Source organism: Delphinus delphis, chromosome 4 (genome assembly GCF_949987515.2).
Source record: "Delphinus delphis chromosome 4, mDelDel1.2, whole genome shotgun sequence".
Classification (NCBI taxonomy): Eukaryota; Metazoa; Chordata; class Mammalia; order Artiodactyla; family Delphinidae; genus Delphinus; species Delphinus delphis.
In genome coordinates this window covers 6,270,707-6,295,441 of record NC_082686.1, presented here as the reverse complement: position 1 = coordinate 6,295,441, position 24,735 = coordinate 6,270,707, and the positions used below count along the sequence as shown (strand labels likewise).

Genomic DNA, 24,735 nt, shown 5'->3' with positions numbered 1-24,735 from the left:
TACAGATGTAGAAACTGAGGGACTCCACTCGGGTATGGGCGAGACAGGTTGGCGCCTGCCCCCTGTCCTGAGCTCTCTTTCTGCCCCCTCCCCCGCATTGGCTCTGCAGAGGGGAGAGAGAGAGCGCACACAGGCTTCAGCGTTCTGCATGAAGCTCTGTGATCTACAGTCGTGATTGCCCCAAAATAGTCTGGCAGCAGCAAAGCTGCCCTTTGCCCTCTTACCCTGCCCTCTGACCTCTTAAATCTCCCTTCAGCCTCTGCGACTTCCTTGGAGGAATGTCCCTGAAGTACTAGTCACAGGATTGCATGGGGTGGAGCCGGAACATTTTGCTTAGGAAACCAGATCCTGTTTAAACTGCACAGTTTTGCAAGCACCCGCGTTTAGCATCCTTCAATCTCCTGAGTGCTGGGGTGGGGCACGGGGGGTGGGGAGGTCACTCAGTCCGCTAGGTTGCATAAGCCTTGCACAGGAAAGATGAGAGAGAAGCCAGGAGCACATATGTGCATGCGCATCTTCATATCATCAGCCGTTGGATAGCATCTCTGTTTTCTTGCGGATTGGAGGTAAGGATTCAAAATGCTGCAAATGGGCTCGCTGAGCCTCTTACCGAGGAAACAGTCAACAGCCACTGAAGTTGGGGGGCAGGGAGCACTGGGAGGTCCAGGACCCAGCCCTAATGAGCTTGAGCCAGGTCGAAATTTTCCTCACAGCTGCTGGGCATTTCCACAGTTGAGAATACCAAAGGGTGTGGGCAACTTACTAAGTGCCAAGCATAACAGGATGGACAATGGGCACCTCCTGGACCCACACTAGTGGCTGCACTGCTGCCATTGGGTGGGGAGGGGGAGGGGGGCTGGCAGTGGGAGGTGGGAGGCAACCAAGGCTTGACAAAGGGACAACAGATGCTTCCTCCCTGGTGAAGTAGGAGCTGCCACTCCGACTCTTTCTCCCCCACCTGGCCAGTGTCATCTGGCCCTTTGTAAGAGGCACAGGCGTGCTTGTTAAAGATGCAGGTTTGACCTTGAGGGGTAGGGTAGGGAGGGTGGGAGGGAGACGCAAGAGGGAGGAGATATGGGGATGTATGTATATGTATAGCTGATTCACTTTGTTATACAGCAGAAACTAACACACCATTGTAAAGCAATTACACTCCAATAAAGATGTTAAAAAAAATAATAAATTTAAATAAATTTTTTTTAAAAAATGCAGGTTTGGACCCTGCCCCAGAGCTCCAGAATCCAGCTCTCCAGTGGCAGGACCTGGGGTGCTGCAGCAAAAAGCACCCCCGTCCATATGCCGGTGGCTCACAGATATCAGATTCCCCAGGAACATTGTCAAAATGCATGCACCTTCTTTCCACGCCAGATAAGGGTCCATACGGCTTTGTTCTGGAGTCCCGTCATAACTTAAAGGGAAACTTTCACAATGTCCGGGGCCCTTGATGTCCTGCAAATGAAGGAGGAGGATGTCCTCAAATTCCTTGCAGCAGGAACCCACTTAGGTGGCACCAACCTTGGCTTCCAAATGGAACAGTACGTCTACAAAAGGAAAAGTGATGGCATCTACATCATAAATCTGAAGAGAACCTGGGAGAAGCTTCTGTTGGCAGCTCGTGCCATTGTTGCCATTGAAAACCCAGCTGATGTCAGTGTCATATCCTCCAGGAATACCGGCCAGCGAGCTGCCGCCACTGGAGCCACTCCTATGGCTGGCCGCTTCTCTCCTGGAAACTTCACTAACCAGATCCTTCCGGGAGCCAAGACTTCCGGTGGTTACTGATCCCAGGGCTGACCACCTGCCTCTCCCGGAGGCCTCTTACGTTAACCTGTCTACCATGGCTCTGTGTAACGCAGACTCTCCTCTGCGGTATGTGGACATTGCCATCCCATGCAACAACAAGGGAGCTCACTCAGGGGGTCTGACGTGGTGGATGCTTTGGCCGGGAAGTTCTGCGCATGCGTGGCACCATCTCCCGTGAGCACCCACGGGAGGTCATGCCTGACCTCTACTTCTACAGAGACCCTGAAGAGATTGAAAAGGACGAGGAGGCGGCAGCTGAGAAGGCTGCGACCGAGGAGGAATTTCAGGGTGAATGGACCGCCCCACCTCCTGAGTTCACTGCTACTCAGCCTGAGGTGGCGGACTGGTCCGAAGGTGTGCAGGTGCCCCCGTGCCTATTCAGTGGTTCCCCGCTGAAGACTGGAGTGCTCAGCCTGCCGCTGAAGACTGGTCTGCAGTTCCCACCGCTCAGGCCTCTGAGTGGGTAGGAACAACCACTGAGTGGTCTTAAACTATTCTTCCACAAACTCTTAAAATGGAAATAGGTTGACGGAAAATAAAGAGTTTCTAAAAAAAATGCATGCATCTACCCCAATACATGACAGACTTACTGAAGTCGAAATCTCCAGAAACTAGGCCCAGATGAGTCTCAGGCGTCCAAAGTTTGGGACCCCATCTTAGACGTGTGGTTCTCAAAGTGTGGTCCCCAGACAAGCAGCATCAGCATCACCTGGGAACTTGTTAGACATGCAGGTTCTCAGGCCCCACCCCAGACTGGCTGAATCTGAAACTCTGAGGGTGGGGCCCCACCCTCCAGGTGATTCTGATGCAGCTGAAGTGTGAGAATCTCAGGGGAGACTGTGAGCTCCCAAGGGCATGGACGTGTCCATGGCTGCTCCAGAGGGGGCTGTCTGTGCCTCCCAGCTCCCAGGGCAGCTGTGTCTGCAGGGGAGACACTGCTGTGAGGGGAGAGAGCTGCCTGCCTACTGCTGTGGCAACCTCTTGAAGGTTCTGGTTTGGTCTGTCTTGCACCACATAGGCCCTAAAACCTGACCAGCGCCTTATGCATTTCCAGAGTCCCAGGAGTGCAAAGTCCAGTGTGGAATGTGCTTTCTCTACTTGTTTGACGAGTAGAACAGATATCCCCAGCTCCCAAATTCACACTCAGGGCCAGTTCTAGGGACAGCTCTGAACGAAATAGGGAACCCTATGTGGTCCCCATTGAATTGACTTGGACTTCACATTCCTGCTGCAATTCTGCTCATCCCCTGGGAATCACGTGACACGTGGAGCCTCCCATCCCACACCCACCTGTCCCTTGTGCTTTGAAGCCCCGCACAAGCTCTCCTGTCCATGAATCTTCTCTGGCTCTTTCCAGCCCTCACTGACCTGTCCATTCTCCACTCATGGAGACTCAGTTACCCTCAGCATTTGGCTCTTCTGGGGCTCTTGGACTTCTGTTTTATTTCCCCACTGAAAATACCAAGTCTGTGAGAGCAGGCCCGATATTCATATACTGGTTTTTTTCCCCTTCCTTTGAATTGTTCAGTACCCAGAAAGTCATTACCTAGGTGCTCAGCAAAGATCTGCTGATGACAGTAAAATCCTCATCACGAAAGGCAAGAAACCTGTGTCACTCTTGCTGCACGAAGAGCTCTAGCTTTACATGCACCTTAGGACGGTTCCAGATCAACAGGGCATTTGTCCTGAGGCCTGTGGGTGAGCTTTGGGTCCTTTATAAAGACAGGAAAGCAGTACCACCCGCTGAAAACCATGCCTCACGGTCAACCTGGCTCCGAGGGACTTCACACAAGCCCCCACACGTGCTCCTGTCGACAACGTAACAAGGGCTTGGGCGTCCACAGACACGGGTTCAAGTCCCAGCCTCACAGCTTATTAATAATATTAATATAACTGTTAACCAAAGGGGACCTGCTTCTCCCTGGAAGAGTCTGGCTTCACACACCTGGTGTCTCCCCTTCCTGCACCCATCCAGGCAGGTGTCCTGCTCTGGGAGGCATCTGAGTTTGGGAATCAAGAACTGGGAAAGCATTTCAGAGAGGAGACTCGGGCATTGGAAAGGTGTCCAGAGAAGAAAGCTGCAGTGCCCGGGAGAGGAGGAAACAGCAGGGTTGCTGGACGTGATCGACTGCAGCTCTTTCAAGTCTTTCCAGACCATGGATAAAGAATGGCATTTCCGGGCTTTCCTGGTGGCGCAGTGGTTAAGAGTCCGCCTGCCGATGCAGGGGACACGGGTTCGTGCCCCAGTCTGGGAAGATCCCACATGCCGCGGAGCGGCTGGGCCCTTGAGCCATGGCCGCTGAGCCTGCACATCTGGAGCCTGTGCTCCGCAACAGGAGAGGCCCCAACAGTGAGAGGCCCGCATACCGCAAAAAAAAAAAAAAGAATGGCATTTCCTGTACATGATCTTTGATGACCAGACTGTGCCTTCCACAGCGAAGCAACAAGAGGTCAGAGTGATGTAAGGGCCGTGAGTCAAGAATTGAAGGCACATCTGGAATCTGACAAGGGGAAGAAAAAGGATTCTCCCCTTGAAGTCTCCAGAAGAAATGCAGCCCAGCCCATGGCTTGATTTTAGGCTTTTGACCTCCAGAAAGGTAGATGGAAGCAGATTACGAACAAGAACAGGAACAAGAAATGTGAACTTGAACGTGTTTGAGGGATAAGTCCTTAGATGCTACTGATTTTGGTGACCAGCCGGATGATCTGCCGGAAACCGATCGGTATATTCTGTCGAAGTAAATCGCGGTGGGTTGTTAAAGTAACGGAACCGATGAATTACACCTCCCAATGTTTAACGCCACATGTGGGCCCCCTCTCCTATTTAACTCCTGGTCGGGCCATATGATTTGCTTTGGCCAATGGGATGCTGGCAGACGTAACACAAGCGAAGGCTTAAAAAGAACTCGTAGTATATATCACATCTCCGAGATTGCCACGTGAAGAAGCCCAAGCTACCTCTTGGAGGATAAGAACACAGGGAGCAGAGACAAGCCATCTCAATGGAGACTCCATAGCCCGGGCAGCCCCAGCTTACGCACCAGGAGATCACAGCGTCGATAGTGACCCAGGCAGAAGAGCACAGCTGCCCAATGACCCCAGCCCAGGTGCTGGCCTACAAAAGCTAAGCAAATAAAATGGTTGTTATTTGGTGGTAGTTTGTTATACAGCAGCAGATAACTGACATACTCCATTTCCCTAAATTTCAGGTCAAAACTTAAGTAAGTTGAAATTATCCTTTAAAAAAAGAAAAATTCTCAGGCAGACTCACAGCTTCAGTAAGGCCCCAGCATTGATAGCGAGCATTTACTGGGCATGGGAGCTAAGGGTCACACGTGATCACCCCTTGTCATAAGCACATTAGGGGGGTTCAAGGAAGCACAGAGAGGTTAAGAAATTGCTCCAGGTCCCACAGCTTGGCATGGCAAAGCTGGGCTGCGAGCACAAGCCTGTCCCGAGGGCTGTGCTCTGGGGCGGGCAGAGATGTGGACCCCACAAGCCAGCCCTGTCCACGTGGGGCTTCACCAGTTTCTCTTCTCCCTTCCCTAGAAGTGAGCCAGGTCCAGGATTGAAAGCCTGAGGCTGCCAGCCCTGGAAACTAAGCCCCGAGCTGACGTCTAAGGATCCTGTTTGCTCCGGTTCCGCCCCATGAGAAGCCAGCTGAGGTCTGAGCTGGGGCAGTGGGGACAGAGTCACCCGGGGGGTCTGGTGCCAGTGAGGCTCCCACAAGGAGGGGATGCAGCCCTCGGGTGGAACGGAAACCAAACGGGGCTGTCAGAGCCGCAGGGTCTGCTGTCCAAGGGCCTGCAATTAATTAAGACAGAGGGGAGCGCTGAATGGCCCTTTTGTGGGTCAAAAGCCTTCACTTGGAAACCCAGCTGACAAACCCAAGAAAACCGACTTCATGGTTTCTTATAAGAAAACCATTAATACATCGTCGAGGACTGAAGAAACGCTTTGTTCCGACCTTCGTGTGACCACCAAAGATGCGGATTACAAAGCAGCTGGTACTGCCCAGTGACAACAGACATCACCTCGCAAAGCCAAGGCTGCCCAGGTATAAGAAAGCCAGAAATAACACATGACAGCTGACGCCAGAGCTAGGGTGCCCGCAACTGCCCTTTCACGATGTTTCATTTACCAAAAAAAAGATACACACACACCCTACAACTAAGGACCCAGCAAGGCTAGAAATTGCATCGACCCCCTCCACCAGGTGGATCCCCAACTGAGCCTGTCTCGGTTTAGATTTCTCAGTATAAAAGGCAACTGAAAACACAAGACTCCCTTGGGTTTTTCAACCAAGGCTGCATGTTGGAATCACCAGGAACTTTGAAAACTCCCAGGTCTGTGTCCCGGTCCCAGGTCTGGTGTAACTGACTTGGGGTGAGCCTGGACAGCAGGACTTTTAAAACCCTCCAGGTGTCGTGGGCTGAGTGGTGTTGCCCACCAGAAGATATGTCCCCCGGAACCTCAGAATGTGACCTGATGGGGAATAAGGGCCTTTGCAGATGTAGTTAAGGTAAAGCTCTCTAGATGAGATTATCCTACATGAGGGTGGGCCTTCCATCCAATGACTAGTGTCCTTATAAGAGACAGAAAAGAAGACACACAGAGACACAGGACGAAGGCCATGTGAAGATGGAGGCAGAGATTGGAGTGAGGCGTCTACAGGCTGAGGGATGCAAGGATTGTGGGAGCCACCAGGAGCTGGGGGAGAGCCTGGGACAGAAGGAACCAGCCCCGCGGACACCTGGACTTTAGCCTCCAGAACCATGAAAGAATACATTTCTGCTGTTCTGAGCACCAGTCTGTGGTTCTTTGCTACTCGTAGCAGCCACAGGACAGGATTCCGTGGATGAATATCAGGTGCAGCAAAGGCTGAGAATGGCTGGCGGGTCAGGACTGAAGGTGACGCCTGGAGAGGCTGGGGGTCAGGGGGTGGCCAGGTTGTTGGCCGGATCTAAAACGCGCCGCCCACAGCTCCTAGACCAGTGACCTCCAAGCCTGGCTGTGCACTAGAATCCACTTTGTAAAATCTTGCTGTCCAGGCCCCCCTGGAGATCCTGATGACACTGGTCTGTGTCGGACTCTTTTGGGGGCACTTTTTTTTTTTTTTCGGTACGCGGGCCTCTCACTGTTGGGGCCTCTCCCGTTGCGGAGCACAGGCTCCGGACGCGCAGGCTCAGCGGCCGTGGCTCACAGGCTCGGCCGCTCCGCGGCATGTGGGATCTTCCCGGACCGGGGCACGAACCCGCGTCCCCTGCATCGGCAAGCGGACTCTCAACCACTGCGCCACCAGGGAAGCCCGGGGGCACATTTTTAAAGCCCCCGAGGTGACACTAACGTCCAGCCAGGGTCAGTAGCACCTGCCAGAAGCTCAAGGCCGTTTGAAAGCAAAGCTTGGCTGTGTCCACATGCTGGACACCAGCGATCTGGCCCTTAACTAGCACGACGCACACAGAGGGACAGTTCCGGGCTTTCTTTGCTGAATTTCCCACAGCTTTTGCTGAGTTGAGCAACCTTAACAGCTGGAGAGGAAGCTTCTCTCCCCAGCCACTTCCCAGTGGAGCTGGACCCAGAAGGTGTCCAGTTGTCGTTTCTTTGCTTTTTGCTGCTGCTGTACGGTTGGTTGGTTTTTGTGGGGTTTTTTCTTTGGATGCTGAGATGCTCCAAAGAAGCGGTGCCTGAAAGCAAAGCAGAAGTGCCGGGAAAGCAGAGCCGGTCAGTGTTCCCAGGCGGTCAACGCAGGCAGGCACCTGGCTGCCAAACAGTGTCCCACAGACTGAGGGGTTTAAACGACAGAAATGTACTGACTCAGGCTCTGGAGGCCAGAAGTCCGAGGTGAAGGCGTGGGCAGGGCTGGGTCCCCCGAGGGCTAGCAGGGGGGTCTGTGCCAGGCCTCCCCAAGTTTCCGGTGGTTTTCTGACAACCTTTGGCTTGAGAAGCATCACCCCAACTTCTGTCTTCCTCTTCACGTGGCCTTCTCCCTCTGCTTGTCTGTGTCCAAATTTCCCCTTTTAATAGGACACAGTCCTATTGGATTAGGGCCACCCTAATGAGCTCACTGTAACTTGATCACCTCCATAAAGAACCTGTCTCCACATCGTCACTTCTGAGGTACCAGGGGCTAGCATTCCAACATATCTTTTGGGGAACACAAGGCAACGCTTAACAGGCCCCGAGCTCACACACCCGCCCAGACCCCAGAGGCTGGCACTGGTCCTTTCAGGGTGGAGGAGAACAGGGCCCAAAGGACTTGTGGGATGATTGAAGGCCTCCAGGCTCTGGCCGGCTCCTGACTCATGGGAACCAGCAGCTTTGTTCGGGCTGTCCACAGGTCCCGGGGCCTCGGCCTAAGACCCCTGGCTTCGTCTTCAGGATCTCTGGTCCGAGGTTGAGGGTGAGTGAAAGAGGGGGTACCCTGAGCTCAAAATGGAGGTGACCCAGCTCCTTGGCAGGTGTTCGGGGGCAAGGAAACCTCGAGAAGGGGCTTCCTCCAGGGGCAACCAGAAGGTACATTCACTTACAACAGGGACTAGATTTCAGCTCTTTTAATCCCAACAAAACTCCCCACATTTTATACTGAAATAAGCTGTTCTCAAGCACTCTTACCAAAAGTATCTATTTTGATCCTTAAAACAGGCCAGACTCAAAAAAAAGTAGGTGCTCAGCTAAAGGCCACGAATGGGGATATTAAGCTCAAGGTCTGGTGCTGATTAGAGACAAATCCAGGTCCAGGTCCCCTGGGTTCTAGAAATCTCTGTGCTCAACACACCACTCACCTCACCCCACTTTTTTAGGAAGTTGACTCATGGCTCGGATGACACACTCTCCCTCCCCTTCCTCCCTCACAGCCCCTGGATGCTGACCATGTCCCCCCCCCCCCCCCCCCGCTCTCCCCCCTCCCATACTTCTACCCTTCCTGGGCTGGGGAGTGGGGAGCCAGCAGAGGGCAGCTCCCCTGGCATCTGACTGGTTCCTTGGCCGCAGAAAGAGTTTGTGAGTTTGGGCTGAAATTGTTCATGAATGGGCAACTAGCCCAGCTGGTTACTTGGAAGGTTCAATTTTGATTTTAATTTCTATGTCTCACAGTATTGCCAGAAAGAAACAAAAGCCTCTTTTATAGATTGAGACCCAAAAACACAGACCTACTCCTGAGCTAAACAAATACTGATTCATGGACACAAGGTGGGCATCATTTATAATAGTAAAAAAAATCACTGTGCTAACACCAGGACGTTGAACAAATACATCGGGGATAAAAATTAATTCCATATTGACAAAGTAAGTCGTATTGAAGGAATAGTAGCATAGCAAAACATTTTAACGTGAGAAGATGTTCATAATACAGCTAAGCAAGAAGAAAAGCAGGTTACAAGCATTGTGGGTAAGATGGAAATATCAACCCCACATCCTGGGCAGAGTATTTGACAGAAAACAATGTTGACATTTTTCCTTTTAATTGATCTATTTTCTGCAGTGAACAAACATTAATACTTTCATAACAAAATAGCTCTTTTCAAATAAAGTTAAAGGAAAAAAAAACTTCCATTCATCTCACTGACCCCTTTGGTTGTCCAGGGACCTCTCAGTGGAGGGGATTTAGAAACGCGACACCAGTCGAAAGACCAGCCGCCTTGGAGGGGTCTGAGTTCGAAGTGCAGCCTTGAAGAGGAAACCAAAGGAATGCCAAGTCCAAGACGAGCCTTTCATCCGCTCCCCGGGCACCCGGTCCCCATGCTGACCGAGCCTCTGACCCTTCCCACTGCCGGGGTTTTGCCATCTTGGCCTGGAAGGCAACGCCACCCTCCGCCCAGCTTGGTGCTGATTCCCCGTGAAGCGTGGGATCGGGTTCCAGCTGAGGCAGCCCCAGAGTCTCCGTGAGAAGAGTGCAGTGTTGGACGCTGAGGCCAAAGGGAAGGAAAAAGTCCTCTGTATCCAAGGCTCCTGATGCGGGTGGCCGTGTGGGGGGAGCCTCTGGACCCCTTCACGAAAGAATGTTCTCAAATACGTAAAATAAAACACGTACGAGTACAAAGGAAGCCCATGATACCGACACATACGGTCTGATCAGAACAGTGTTTCCTTTTCTGGTATAGAAATAGATATGCTATCTCTTAAAGATAGTTTTTCCTTGATTGTCCTACTAGCCTAACTTAGTCCCAATTTATCAGATTACCTTACTTCTTTCACAGAATAATAATAAAAACAAATATTATCTTTGGTGGGAAAAAAAAAAAATAGATGTGCTCCTTTCACTCATTGGATAACAAGGGCAGGCAGCGAGTCTAACACGCCCGCCCGATGTTTTGAAGGAGTAAAGGGTAAACCCAATTTCTCTAACTCTGTAGCAAGTGTACCACAGCGGGAAGTGACCTGGGGTTTCCGTGGGGACAATGTGGCAGGAAGTCCTGCCACCACTGCTGCTGGGCACTGGCTCCACCATGCAAGGAGATGCCAAATTTGGTCCAATTGCTGGTGGTGGTGAAAATAGGGATATGGTTTGTTCCCAAGCGGGTCCAGGACCCTTGAATTGGATCTGTGGTTGAGAAGGGCTCCCCAAGGAGGAGGGTGAGGGGCCCGCTGTGCTTCCTGGCCCCTCATCCGCCTTCCCAGCATCGCTACCGTCTCACGTCTCCTCCACCAGCCTGGCCGGGCACTCATGTACACGTGGCCCCGGATGAGCCCTGCCTGTAACCATGAGACCATAACGATGACTGGCCAGTGGCCCTGTGTGGACAGCATCTTTCCCAGAGATTCCTATAGTCTGTGCCCTCACAACCAACTCCAACCCTCAGCGAGATGGGGCAGCCAACAGGTGCAGATGCTACCCAACTTACCTGCCGCTGTGACAACAGGTGAAGTAGCCGCCCTTCCTGGTGACCCTGAGAAAAACTCAGGAGTTATCAAGGGAATAAGAAAGTGTCCAAGAGACACCTCTCCTTGTCCCCTTCTTGTCCCCCGTACATTGTAGCCCACTTGTAGAAACTGGCCAACATACACTTAGGAACTCCTGTTTCCCCAGGTGAAGGGAGCCTGTCCAGGTGAGGAACCCATGGAAAGGGCGACCCATTTTGGAAGCAGCTGAGAACAGTAGAAATGGCAGCTTGCCTGTCTTGAATTAAACTGAATAAGCAAAGCCATGACATCATTCGAAGCCACAAACAAGACACGCAGTGCTTAAGAGGACTTTTCTCAGCTTCTTTAATGTCAGTGGCCCATGGGCAGTGTTCCAACCATGGACCATGGCTCTAGGTTTGGCAGGGGTGATCTTCAAACACCACAAGCAAGGCAAGCCCTGAACCCCAGGAGCCCAGGATGACACCTCATTGCCTCATTCCGTTCTTAAAAAGCCCTCTCAGAATCTGTGCTGAGTACCATCCTTATTTTAGATGCCTGGTTCACTGAAGGCATACGTCATAGTTCTATAGGCAGTTTGGGGTTTTTTTTTTTTCTTAAATTGAATTGTTCTGCTCGTTTGTTTCACTTCCTCTTTGGGGAATACCAGGGAATACAAGTTCCCCTTTTCCTGGTATTCAAAGTACGTCAAGTCTGATTAAATGACAAGTGAAGAATAAGAGGTTGGCTTCATTGTTTGGCAAATCACATCCGCTGTGAGATTTGGGAAACTACGGTTTGTCACTGCTTTCCTTTGTTTTCTTTTCCAAAGTGCCCTCAGAATATGAGTGAGTCTCTGAAGAGACGTCTGCACCTGGCAACACGCGGCTTCGATGGCAGGATGGGGGTCCAGGGACGTGTCTGCCCACTAAACTCCACAGCCTTGCAACCTCCAAGTTATAACCGAACAGAGCGTTCAGCTCAGCAGTGACCCTCTGTGCTTTCTCTGTCCCTTTAGGACCTTGAACCTTCTGAAAGCTTCGGTGTGAATAATGAATTCTGCACAGGAAGAGGACGGCTTCTGATCTATTCGTTTATACCATCTCAACATGATTCAAAAATAGAGTAGCAAGTATATTGATAAGAAAGACTGTTTAAATACACTATTAGAGTCAGAGAACATGGGAGGTATATGTGGACGGCAATTTGCATAAAACTGACATTTTTCGTGAGAGTTTTAGATTATGATTTTATTTTGTATTTTTGCCCAGAACACCACAGAAGTGATAACGTGTCTTGTGTGCTTCCAGCACCTGATATTCATTTGTTCCCTAGTTCAGGTGCTTTCTGCAAGGTTCCTCCACTATGCAGTTCATATATTGTATCTTTAGTAAATGTTTGATGTGATTCACTGAGAAATGTGCATGAACCGTCAAGGTAAATGTGGAAAATCCCGGTTCTTCTTAGTTTTGCTTTTTTTTCTGCTTGTAGTTTGCTTTGGAACGTTGTCACCTTTGTCTACTAAAGATATTGGCTTTTCAAAAAAAAAATAAAGCCGAGTAGCAAAAACATATTTACCCCAGGAATTCCCTGGTGGTATAGTGGTCAGTGCTCTGCGCTCTCACTGCCGAGGGGCCGGGTTTGATCTCTGGTCGAGGAATTAGGATCCCACAGGCCATGCGATGCGGCCAAAAATGTTTAAAATGTACCCCTCAAAATGCCACATTATCCAATGTGAATGGCAACATGGATTTCCTCCCTAGCCCAGGACGGAGAAACAGAAGGGCTGTCAGGGCTGGATACACAGGCCCAGTATGACGGCAGATAAGAATATAATGTCTACGCGAAGAGCACAGTGTCACAGAGAGCTTCAGTGGATGAAATCCATGAACTCCAGTATCACACAACATATAAAGGCGCACCGTACATGTATGCATCACTTTACACAGGACCTGACAGACAGGGTCCTCCTGGGTGTCGGCGACCTTCAGATGAGGCCAAGTTCTAATCCTCCTTCACCAAGTCCTCACGAGCTTAAAATAATTGCATTTTTAAAAATCTGTCCCCTTTTGAAGTTTTCCCAAGCTCTCCCTCTCCTCTGGAAGAGGCTGTTTCATGTAGACCCCTACACGCTTCTCCCATCCAAAGGCTGGGGGCTTCCACATGGGCCACCAGGGCTGCTCTGACAGGTGATTTTCTTCTACGTGTTCTCTTCCTTGGTATTTATCTCTACATTAACCTGGTAGTATAGGAACTCAGGACATGGGAGTCCCTTGTGCTGTGTAGCTGAGTGAGATATAGGAAAGCATGAGCACAGGGGTGAAGGGAGAAGATTTGGAAGCCAGACACACACGGCAGGCCCGGCTCTCACAGTCCTGCCTGACCATGGGCGACTCCTCTGTTTTCTCTGATGAAGGCAGATAACTTGTGTAAAGCCCTGACCTCTCTTTCCCTCCTGAGTCAGGACTCAGTAACAGCAAGCCATGTCCAGTGCTGAGTATTAACACCAAGCAGCCCAGGGAAAGGCTACAGGGGGGCCCCGTCAAGAGGCAGGGTCCTCCCCAGGCCAGGTCACTGTGGGAGACCCAAAAGCATCCCCAGGGTGAGTTTGCGATTGGAGGGGCCTGCTGTCCTGGCGGAGCCACCCTCAGAGCTCTCAGGGGCCAGATCGGAGTGTACTAAGGTTTGCTCTGGCTTCATAGAAGTCACCGCACACCTGGAAAAGTCACTGTCTTTCCAAGCAGTGGAACCACATACAAACGCCCTTGGCGGGAGCGTGTCTAGATCCTTCAGAATCTCACTCTGTGCAGAGGCTGCCAACAAAAACGCATCGTACCACATCACAGTATGAATTTCAGAAGTGAAGACGGGGAGTAGGGGGGGTCCTGCTTCACAGGACCACCAGCGGGGGAACGGCAGCAGATAAAATGAGAGGTTCGAGAGACACGCGGTGGAAAGTGCCCATGGGGAAACTGTGACATCGAATATTAAACTGCAAAGGATGTGCAGCCCAGATATACACGATGAGCTAAGATCAGCTGAGGAAAGTGTGGTTTGCCTGGAGGAAACTGGCCCATTCACATTAATGCTTGTAAACGGGCCTCTTAATAATTTCTCCCAAAGGAAGGACCTTGAGAGCTGATTCTTCAGGGTGGCCACAGGTGAGATGACGTTCTTTCAAGTGACTGACTTGAAGTCTTTGGGCTCCTCTCCAGGCTCCCAACAGGGGGTCCGGAGGAGCTCACCAGCAAAGCCCACCCAGGTTTAATCTGGTTGGAAACAGACAGAAGCATCTGAAAAAAAATTAAAAGAATATACATGTGTTTGTATATATATAGATGTGTTTATATGTATATATGTGTGTGTGTTTATAATATTTGATTTTGTGTATTTATTTTATACACACACACTTTCTTTTTTTTTTTAATCACAGAAAGACATATCGGAACAGTTCTCAGAGCTTTCTGAGATGCTCTTCCCAGGTTATAATCCTCAAATTTGGCTCAAATAAAAATTTCCAATTATTTCTTTAAAAAAAAAAAAAAAAGAGACAGTATATCTTTCCTGTAATATGGAATAAACTCTACTGATATAGATTCAAGTGGTCCGAAGGAAGGAAGGGGAACATGGAAGAAATTTCTGCAAAAGAATTCTGCTTGGTGAGAATGGGAAATGCAGGGAGAATGAGCTCATTAGGGAAGATGGGAGATGCACAGAAGTGCAATGAAGAAGACGAATCACCCATACCCCATTGCTCGAGCTGCTGCTCACATTTGTGTCTACATCCTTCCAGACTTTTTTCTGCGGTATGTGGGCCTCTCACTGTTGGGGCCTCTCCTGTTGCGGAGCACAGGCTCCGGACGCGCAGGCTCAGCGGCCATGGCTCACGGGCCCAGCCGCTCCACGGCATGTGGGATTTTCCCGGACCGGGGCACGAACCCGTGTCCCCTGCATCGGCAGGTGGACTCTCAACCACTGCACCACCAGGGAAGCCCCTTTCCAGACTTTTTTATTGACTATATTTATTTCAAATGTTATATACACTTTTTCACCTAATATTCTATCACACAATCTCCCATATTATTGCCTGACCTTAGCAGCCATCATTTTCAGGGCCATGTAACATTTCATCAAGGGATACACCAGTGGACATTATCCATTCCCCTACTTTCAAATTTTGTTTTGAAATTTCTCCTGGTATTAATCACATAGCCATGAAAATCTCTAAGAAAAAAAAAATCTAGATAATTCTCAAGCCTGGAAGCTTGTCTTATATGTTTTCATATTCTCATCAGTATTGGGGGGAAATGAAGGGAAATAAATACATGAATAAAGGTTTGGATGGATGATTTGATAGATGGATAAATGAATGGATGGATGGATAAATTGATGGTTTGATATGGATAAATGGGTGGATGGATGGATAAATGGATGGGTGGGTGGATGGATGAATGGCCTGAAGGCTTTAATCTTAGGCTTCTTTTGACTCAAAATTCTCTAACAAAATATCATCTCTCCAGCTAGGATATGGGTCGCCTCCTATTTCTGATATGAGAGCCAAACCTCCTAGATATTTCTTTTGGAACACAACCTTCACGTACTCTTTTTTGAAGGTGAACTCTCTTGATCCCTTGAAAATCTGGAAGAGGATTCCACCATGTAACCCTTTTGTTCCTCCAGCTGACGTGTATTAAACACCTGTTGTTTATACTTGTTTGGACCAAGTACAAAGAGATGAAGGTGAAGAAAACCAGGCTGGTCTCTGGATAGCTGAGCAGCCCCTGGAACACCAGGTAGATCAAGGCTGGCTCCAACGTGCTTTCTGAGAAGGAGGGTAGTGGCTCTGGTGGCTAGAGAACTGAGCTATGGTCACACAGATGGGGGTCACAGAATTGACCTTTGGTCTGCGCCTGACGAACACAGAGGGCGCTGCTGGGCGTGGAGGGTAGTGAGGGCATCAGACAATGAAAAGCTGGCTGTAAAGACCAGGAGCATCCAGAACACCCCAAGCGCCCAGTTAGGTGGAGCACGGGAACCATGGAAGGAGGGGGTGACACAGGGGAGGCCAGCAAATTGAGGCGGATCACGAGGGCTGCACAGAACAGGCGACGGGATCCCACCAAGCCTCGGAGCATGCGTACGAGCCCTGGGACTGTTCCCAACCCTCCCCGCAGAGGTCCTGGGCTATGAAAGGGAGGTTCTTCAAAGTCAGGCCAAGACTTGGCCCCTGAGGTGACCATGCCCCCAAAAGAAGGAAGACCCGCTGTCGTGGGTCAGTTGGTGCAGTGTCTGGAGCAGTAAGAGAGAGGACCCGCCTCCCTAAACCGCCACCATCATGGTAAACATAAAGGCAACTGGAATCTGTCCTGATTTCATCCTCTCTCCCCTCCCTCCCCTCCCCATGGCCTTCCTGCCTTGTTATGCTCAGACCTCTGCCGACTCCCAAGGTCCCTCTATATGTTTTCTCTGCCTGGATCATTCAACTCAAAAGTTCGCCAGATCAGTGCGTTTCTCCACGGAGGCCAGGAATGCTGCTGCCTTTGAAAGCCAAATGTGCTTCTACAAAAGATGACCTTTGGCAAGAAACAATGTTTTCTTTTTCCTGTGGTTTTAACAAGATATTAGGGAAGTGAAAAAGAACAGTCGGCCGAGGAAGTGGAAGTAAACTTTGAGGGGAATCAAACAAGACTTGTAAGCCTCCAACTTAAGCAATAAACCTGAATGTGCAGTTTTCGTTTCTTGCCAAAGTGGTCTGGGCCCACCTGTGGGCTGGACACGCTCCAAGCCAGCAAGACATGTCCCCCGATGGCGTCCCAAGTTCACACAGGACCCATGTCAGAAAGTCATGAAACTGTCATTCCAAAAGCAAAAGTACCCTCTTATTCTGCCAGCTTGTCCCCTTCCAAGTAAGGAAGTGTCAAACATGCAAAAATCGCTGGCGTGATTTCTTGAACAAGCAACTGCAGGTCATTGGCAGCATTTCAAAGTGCCGATGAAAGAGTCTTCATTTAAAGACAGAACAAAAACAAAGCCTGCCCTTCCCCTGTGTGGCCTCCTCGGCAGAGCCCCCGGTCCTGTTAACGAGCTTTTCTGCAATTACATCAGTTCCATTTGTATCTGGTTTCCATCAGTAGCAGAAGTGTCAGCTCTCTTGCACCGGGGCCAGATGGTCATTACGCCTGGGAGCAGAGCTGTCAGTGACACCCGGCAATCTCTCCCCGTAAGTGCAGGGTCCGTGCTAACCACTCAGGGGACGGCCCCCACGTAACTGGGGTGAAAATCTAATAGAGCACCGTCTGGAAATTTTCCCCATACACCTAAGCCAGGGCTCGGGAATTAAAGTGTCTCTGACGTTACGCTGCCATCAAATCTCGTGCACACCTACTTGCAGAGTGAAAATGATCCTCGGTACAAAACCCGGCCCCGTCTGAAACCTACAAGGGAGTTCAAAAGAGACGTGACAGACTGCAGTTTCAGGTCAGTTGTATCGATGAAAAGAGAGCTTTGTAGGAAGGGGCAGACAGGAGGGGGGCAACGAGCAGGGCATGGCATCTAATTTTTAAATCACAATTTGGTGTGCAGATTCTAGAAAACCCGATTCTAGAACCCTGTGATCATATCCCCACATTGCTGTTCCCAAGTTAGGTCTCAGAAATCTGGAAAATCCTCATGCGTGGGGGACACCAGAGTCATCGATTAGAGGCCAACGTGGTGCATGTCAACCCCAAATTGGCCTTGGGTTTTCCAGCAGCAAAGCCCTGCTTAATTAATTATTCATGATATGAAGTGACCCAGCACAACGTAGGGAGGTATTGTGTGTCAGTGACCCCAGGAAAAGGACAGGGTCAAAAGTCATCCCAAGAGGAAATTTGGCCTTGGCACCCAAGGCCTCCCATCTCTGTCTCCAGGAAACTCACATCTAACAAATCAGAGATTCGTGCCATGAACCCTGAGTGAGACCCAGGCTCTGAACTCACTCAGCAACACTAGAAAACACTTGGAGTCATTTACTCCTCAGTTACCCAAGGGCCGCCACCGAAGACAGAGAGTGAGAAAAGGAACCACGCTGCAGGATCTTGGTGGACATTTTATGGCCATATTCACTTGTTGTTGGCATCTTTATCACTTTACTCCCCAAAGACAATCACTATGGCAACCGATGATTTTGCCTTTAGCCATTCAATAAATAAAAAGCCTTCTTTAAAAAATTGTTTAAATCTCTTTCAAGCTTCATGTCAATTATCTCAGGAAAAAAGTCTCAACTGCATTAACTGGGTCTTTTAAAAAAGATTCATTGGCTGTCGTAAAGTTCTAAGTTAATCTGAAAAATCACGAGACATGTAATCCCAGCCAGAGCAAATGTGGACTTTCTGAAAAGGAGGCTTTCATCCCCAAAAGCCTCTGAGAATTTGTATTACACTGTTTCACCTTTATAGCTGGGAGAGTAAGCGTCTTCTACAGGCTGTAAAGAACTGTTTTCCTTGGTAACCTGGGGACTGATCCCCCCTGATGAAGGGATCACCCAACCCTGCAGGAAGTGTCCCCTGATGAATTCATCAGAATGAAGTGCTCTTACGGTTCTTCCACATGCCTACAGCGCCTACCAAGTGCCGAGCCTTCACTCATTCATTCTTTCATTCATGCCTGCATCCAACAATATTTATTGAGGCTAATTATGGGTTAAGTGCTGACTGTATTCAATACAGGAGTGAAAAAGACACTCCTGCCCTCATGGGGTCGCCATTCCAGTGACAGGGACCAAATAATACATAAATACACATGTAATAATGAGTCAGGTAGTGAAGAAAAATAACACCATGGAAGTAGACAGAGAACCATGGGCAGGGAGCCAAGGGATTCCTAGGGTGGTCAGAGAAACCCTCTCTTAGGAGGTGATGTCTGAGCAAAACCTGATTGATGTGAGGGAAGAGGCCAAACAAATATCTGAGAAGAACTTTCTAAGGAGAGGGAACGGAAGCCCTGACTTGGGAACAAGCTTGTTGTGTTCAAGGAACAGCCAATCAAGAAGGCTGGAGTGACCTCACACCTGTTAGGATAGCTATCATCAAAAAGACAAGAGAAGGGCTTCCCTGGTGGTGCAGTGGTTGAGACTCCGCCTGCCAATGCAGGGGACATGGGTTCGTGCCCCGGTCCGGGAGGATCCCACATGCCGCGGAGCGGCTGGGCCCGTGAGCCATGGCCGCTGAGCCTGCGTGTCCGGTGCCTGTGCTCCGCAACGGGAGAGACCACAACAGTGAGAGGCCCGCGTAGCGCAAAAAAAAAAAAAAAAAAAAAAACAAGAGAAGACAAGTGCTAGTGAGGATGTGGGGAAGAGGGAACCCTCGAGGCTGTTGACGGGACTATGAATCGGTACAGGCTCTATGGAAAATAGTGTGGCAGTTTCTCAAAACATTAAAAATTAGAATTATCTTGTGATCTAGCTATCCTATTTATTTATCCTATTTATCCATTTATTATTTATCCTATTTATTTGGGTATTTATCCAAAGGAAATCAAATCACTGTCTGGAAAAGATATCTGCATCCTGTGTTCAGTACAGCATCTTTTACAATAGCCAAGACATGGAAACATCCTGACTGTCCATTGATGGATAAGTGGATAAAGAAGATGTGAAGATACACACACACACACACACACACACACACACACATACACACACACATATATATATATGTACAATGGAATATTATTCAGCCATTAAAAAACAGAGAAGGAAATCTTGCCATTTGTGACATCATGGATGGGCGGGTCTTGAGGGCATTATGCTAAGTGAAGTAAGTCAGAGAGACAAATACTATATGACCTCACTTACATGTAGAATCAAAAAAACTCATAGATACAAAGAACAGATGGGTGGTTGCCAGAGGTACAGTGTGGGTGAGATGGGTGAACGGGGTCAAAAGGTACACATTTCCAGTTATAAGATAAATAAGTCCTAGGGAGGTAATGTACACCTTGGTGACCCTAACCCTAACCAATACTGTACTATATATTTGAAAGCTTCTAAATCTTAAAAGTTATTATCCCAAGAAAAAGAAATTTGTAACTATGTGAGGTATAGTTGTTAACTAAACCTATTGTGGTGATTACTTAGCAATATATACATTCATCAAATTATTATGTTGTACATTGTGGACTAATACAATGTTATATGTCAATTATGTCTCAATAAAACTGAGGGATAAAAGGCTAGAGTGACATAAACAAGGTGGAGGGTTGCAGGAGATGAAATTGAACGGGGGGAACCAGGTCGTGCAGTCTTTGTCAGTCATTGTAGGGAACTTGGATTTGATTCTTTTGAGGTTTCCCTTTGTCTTTGGTGGCCAGCCATTTCACTGTAATGCACTTAGATGTGGTTTTCTTCCTATTTATCTTGCTTAGGGCTCAGAGTCCTTCTGGAATATGTCATTTGATATCTATTTTGGAATTTTTTCTGTCATTATCTCTTCAAACATTACTTCTGCCTCATTTTCTCCCTTCTCTCCTTCTGAACCTTCAGATATATACATGTTAGAGCTTTCTCTACATTATATGTCTCTGGCTCTCTTCTGGTTTCTTTTCTGAGCTTCCTTCTAGATATTTCTGTTATTTTAATTCACTAATTTTCTCTTTAGCTGTGTCTAATCTGTGAATGAAAACTTAGTGTCTTAATTTGTTACTTTATGTTTCATTTGCAAGATTTTCTTTTGATTCTCCTTTATAGTTTCTATTTTTCTACCAAAATCCTCATTTTGTATTCATTTCCTTGAATATATTAAGCATAGTTATTTTCCCTGTTGGTATGTTTCCTTTACCTCTTAATTCTCTCTTTTTTGAATATCATTGTTTTGTCTCCCCATGCACAGGTTATTTTGATTGAATGCCAGACATTGTGTATGAAAAACGAGATCTGGGAAGGTGTTTCCTTGGTCCAGCGAGAAATTGCATCTACTTATGAGAGGCAGCTGTGGGCACTAGCAATGCCTAATCTCCTTAATCCAATCCGGGATTGAAAAAATTCAAAGCTGGGCTTCATTTCTTCAAATGAATTTCTTGTCACCACCTCACTCCTAGACCGAAGCCCTGTGCCATTTTCCCAAACCAAACGCTCTAGGGGAATGGGGGTGTCAAGGGTCTCCAGTTCCTTGTGGGCCCAAAATGCTGATGTTTGTTCTTCTATCCCCATTTGTCTATCAACAGCTCTGTTAGCTTCTTCTTCTCAGCTTCTTTCTTCTTCTGGAAAAAGAACACCTGGGGGAAAGGAGTCACAAATGCTGGCTTACATTGCTGTACTTTATTCTTCTCCCAGATCCTGGCCCTAAAATTCTTCACTGCTCTGTTAACTCTCCAGTACCTTCAAATACTTTTCCTATTGTCCTCATTTCCAGCTGTTCTCAGGAGGAGAGTTGGATTTCATTCTGTGTGTGTGACGGATTGCTTGCAAAAATAACCCAAATTCTCCACTCCTCCCTCTATAAACATAGACACACACAAACATATTGTTTATAAATTATCAGCATGCTCTGTTTTAGTAATAGATTATGTACATTAGCAAATGTACAATGTGTACATTTTTAAATAGATGGAAGGATGGGAAATGAGAAAATGTAAATAAAAGATTTAAGGGCTTCCTTTCCTCCCTACTCTGGAGACCACTGGTCTAGGAATATTTGAGGGATGGGATGCTAACTACTATAGGTCAGGTGGTGAGGGTGGAGGTGGTGAGAAGTTGTTGGATTCATCATGTGTTTTGAAGGTTGAGTTGAAAAGACTTGCTGATGAATTGGATGTGGAGTGTAAAGGAAAGAGGACAAATCCTGTTTTTGGTCCCAGCAGCTGGATGCAGGTGCTATTGAATGAGATGGGGAGGACAAGGCTCGGGGCGGGCAGTGGGTGGGAAGGGGAGGATGAAGAGTGTATTGTGCACAGTGAATATTAGCTTTCCCCAAAGAATCCCTCTATCTGAAGTTGAACTCAAGAAAGTTGTTTAGGCCCCTCACCTTCTGAGATGGCCCACACCATGGAATGTGTTTCTCCCAGGCTGCTCTCGCCTTTTAAGATGGACCTCGTTCTGTCTATGGAATGTGTATCTCTCTAAATAAATCCACTTCTTACCTATCAAAAAAAAAAAAAAAGTTGTTTAGACTTAAATCCCAGCTTTTCCAAAAACCCTCCTTGGACTCTTCCCACCACTTCCAAACTGTGCTCAACAGGTTTAGGACTTCCAGGCCAACATTTCCCAATCTGGGTTCTTCAGAATACCAGTTCTACAAGGAGTTAATATGTATCCTATGGTGAAGAAGGAGGAGGAGGAAGATTCTCAGGACCAAGTGTGGGAAATGCTGCACTAAGTAAACAGTGGGAAATGCTGCATAGGTTATTCAATTGCAGGACTTCTCAGAATCTTTGTTATGCTAATGTGTACCACGACTCTCTAAGAAGGATACAGAGTCTGTAGTAGTTCCCAAACTTATTTTTCTGCATGCCTATTAATAGCCCATGAAGTAATTTTGTCCTACTAACCAATTCAGGAGACACATCTTTAGACCAGGGATCAGCAACTACAGCCCACAGGTCGTATCCAGCCCACCACTTGTCTTTGTATGGCCAGCAAACTTAGCTGTTACATTTTTTAATGGTTGGAAGAAATCCAAAGAAAAACAGTATTTCATTACAGGTTAAAAGCATATGAAATTCAAATTTAGCATCTGTAATAAAGTTATGCTGAAACACGCCCATGCTCATTTGGTTATATATCATCTAGGGCTGCTTTCTTTATATATATTTATTTATTTATTTATTTATTTATTTAATTTATTTTTGGCTGCATTGGGTCTTTGCTGCTGCACACAGGCTTTCTCTAGTTGCCACAAGCCGGGGCTAATCTTCGTTGCAGTGCGCGGGCTTCTCACTGTGGTGGCTTCTCTTGTTGCGGACCATGGGTTCTAGGTGCATGAGCTTCAGTAGTTGCAGCACATGGGCTCAGTAGTTGTGGCTCGTGGGCTCTAGAGCACAGGCTCAGTAGTTGTGGTGCCCGGGCTTAGTTGCTCCGTGGCATGTGGGATCTTTCTGGACCAGGGTTCAAACCCATGTCCCCTGCATTAGCAGGCAGATTCTTAACCACTGCGCCACTGCACCACCAGGGAAGTCCTAGGGCTGCTTTCTTGCAACAATAGCAGTTGAGTAGCTGAGACAGGGACAGTATGGCTCATTAACCCTAAAATATTTACTAACTTTATAAAAGAAGTTTGCCAACCCCTGCTCTAGACTCCCAACACAATAGAGTATTAAAATATGTGCTCTCAGAGGATTTTTAGGACAACGAGACTGTTTGGTATGATGCTCTCATGGCGGATACATGTCAAACATTTGTCCAAACCCATAGAATGTACTGCACCAAGAGTGAACCCCAATGTAAACTATGGACTCTGGGTGATGATGATGAGTTAGTGTAGGTTCATCAATTGTAAACAACATAACATCTTGTGGGGGATGTTGATAACGGGACAGATTGTAGGTGTGTGGGGCCAGGGGGTATATGGGAAGCCTCTGTACTTGTGTTCAGTTTTGCTGTGGACCTGAAACTACCTTTAAAATAGTGTACTTTTGATGAAAACTCTAATTCAAAAAGAAAAATGCACCCTAATATTCATAGCAGCGCTATCTGCAGTAACCAAGACATGGAAGCACCCTAAGTGTCCATCAACAGATGAGTGGATAAAGATGTGGCACAAAAAAAAAAAAAAAAAAAAAAAGATGTGGCACATATATACAGTGGAATATTACTCAGCCATAAAAAATAATGAAATAATGCCATTGGCAGCAACATGGATGGACATAGAGATTATCATACTAAGTGAAGTAAGTCAGGCACAGAAAGATAAATAGCATATGACATCACTTATATGTGGAATCTAAAAAATGACACAAATGAACTTATCTACGAAACAGAAACAGATTCACAGACACAGAGAACAGACTTGTGGTTGCCAAGGGGGAAAGGGGAAGGGGAGGGAGCCTGGGATTAACAGATACAAACTACTGTATATAAAATAAACAACAAGGGCCTACTGTAGAGCACAGGGAACTATATTCAACATCTTGTAATAACCTATAATGGAAAATAATCTGAAAAAGAATATATATGTATACATATATATGTATATGTATAACAGAATCACTTTGCTGTACACCTGAAGCAAACACAACATTGTAAATCAACTATACCTCAATTTTAAAAGATAGTCTAGGGGCTTCCCTGGTGGCGCAGTGATTGAGAGTCCACCTGCCGATGCAGGGGACACGGGTTTGTGCCCCGGTCCGGGAGGGTCCCACATGCCGCGGGGCAACTGGGCCCGTGAGCCATGACCGCTGAGCCTGCGCGTCCAGAGCCTGTGCTCCGCAACGGGAGAGGCCACAACAGTGAGAGGCCTGCGTACCGCAAAAAAAAAAAAAAAGTAGTCTATGTTTTTAAGTGCATAATGTATTACCATTTGTGTAAGAGAGAGAAATGCGTGTATGTGTTTATTATATATATATAGTGCACATGTATATGTATTAACATATGCATATATTAACATGTATATATATATAATATGTATAAAATACATATACATAAAACATCACTGGAAGAAATTAGCAAGATTGATTGCTTATGGAGAAGAGACCTGGGTGGCTGGAGGATTCGTGTTGAAGGAAGAGCCTTCTGTGGCTTATTAATTTTTTTTTTTTTTTTTTTTGCGGTATGCGGGCCTCTCACCATTGTGGCCTCTCCCGTTGCGGAGCACAGGCTCCGGACGCGCAGGCTCAGCGGCCATGGCTCACGGGCCCAGCCGCTCCGCGGCATGTGGGATCTTCCCGGACCGGGGCACGAACCCGTGTCCCCTGCATCGGCAGGCGGACTCTCAACCACTGCGCCACCAGGGAAGCCCTGACTTATTAATTTTGAGCCATGTGATCACATTACCTATTCAATGTTTTTTTTAATTAAAATTGTTGAGAAGTAAATTTTTTAAAAGCATGTGCTCTCTCATACTATATTTCTTCCTCAGTTCTACTCACTACTCAGAGAGCAGGAACCATGTCCTATAA

The 24,735-nt window shown here is 47.8% G+C and overlaps 1 long non-coding RNA gene and 1 pseudogene across 1 annotated transcript; both read left to right on the top strand.

The window, feature by feature from the left end:
• Positions 1-1,421: 1,421 nt before the first annotated feature.
• LOC132423950 (small ribosomal subunit protein uS2-like) lies at positions 1,422-2,293 on the top strand (annotated as a pseudogene).
• A 14,534-nt stretch (positions 2,294-16,827) lies between these two features.
• Positions 16,828-20,538, top strand: LOC132423949 (uncharacterized). The gene is made up of 3 exons (XR_009519141.1): positions 16,828-16,864; positions 17,036-17,121; positions 20,511-20,538. It is a non-coding gene; the product is annotated as an uncharacterized lncRNA (long non-coding RNA).
• The last annotated feature ends 4,197 nt before the right edge of the window (positions 20,539-24,735 follow it).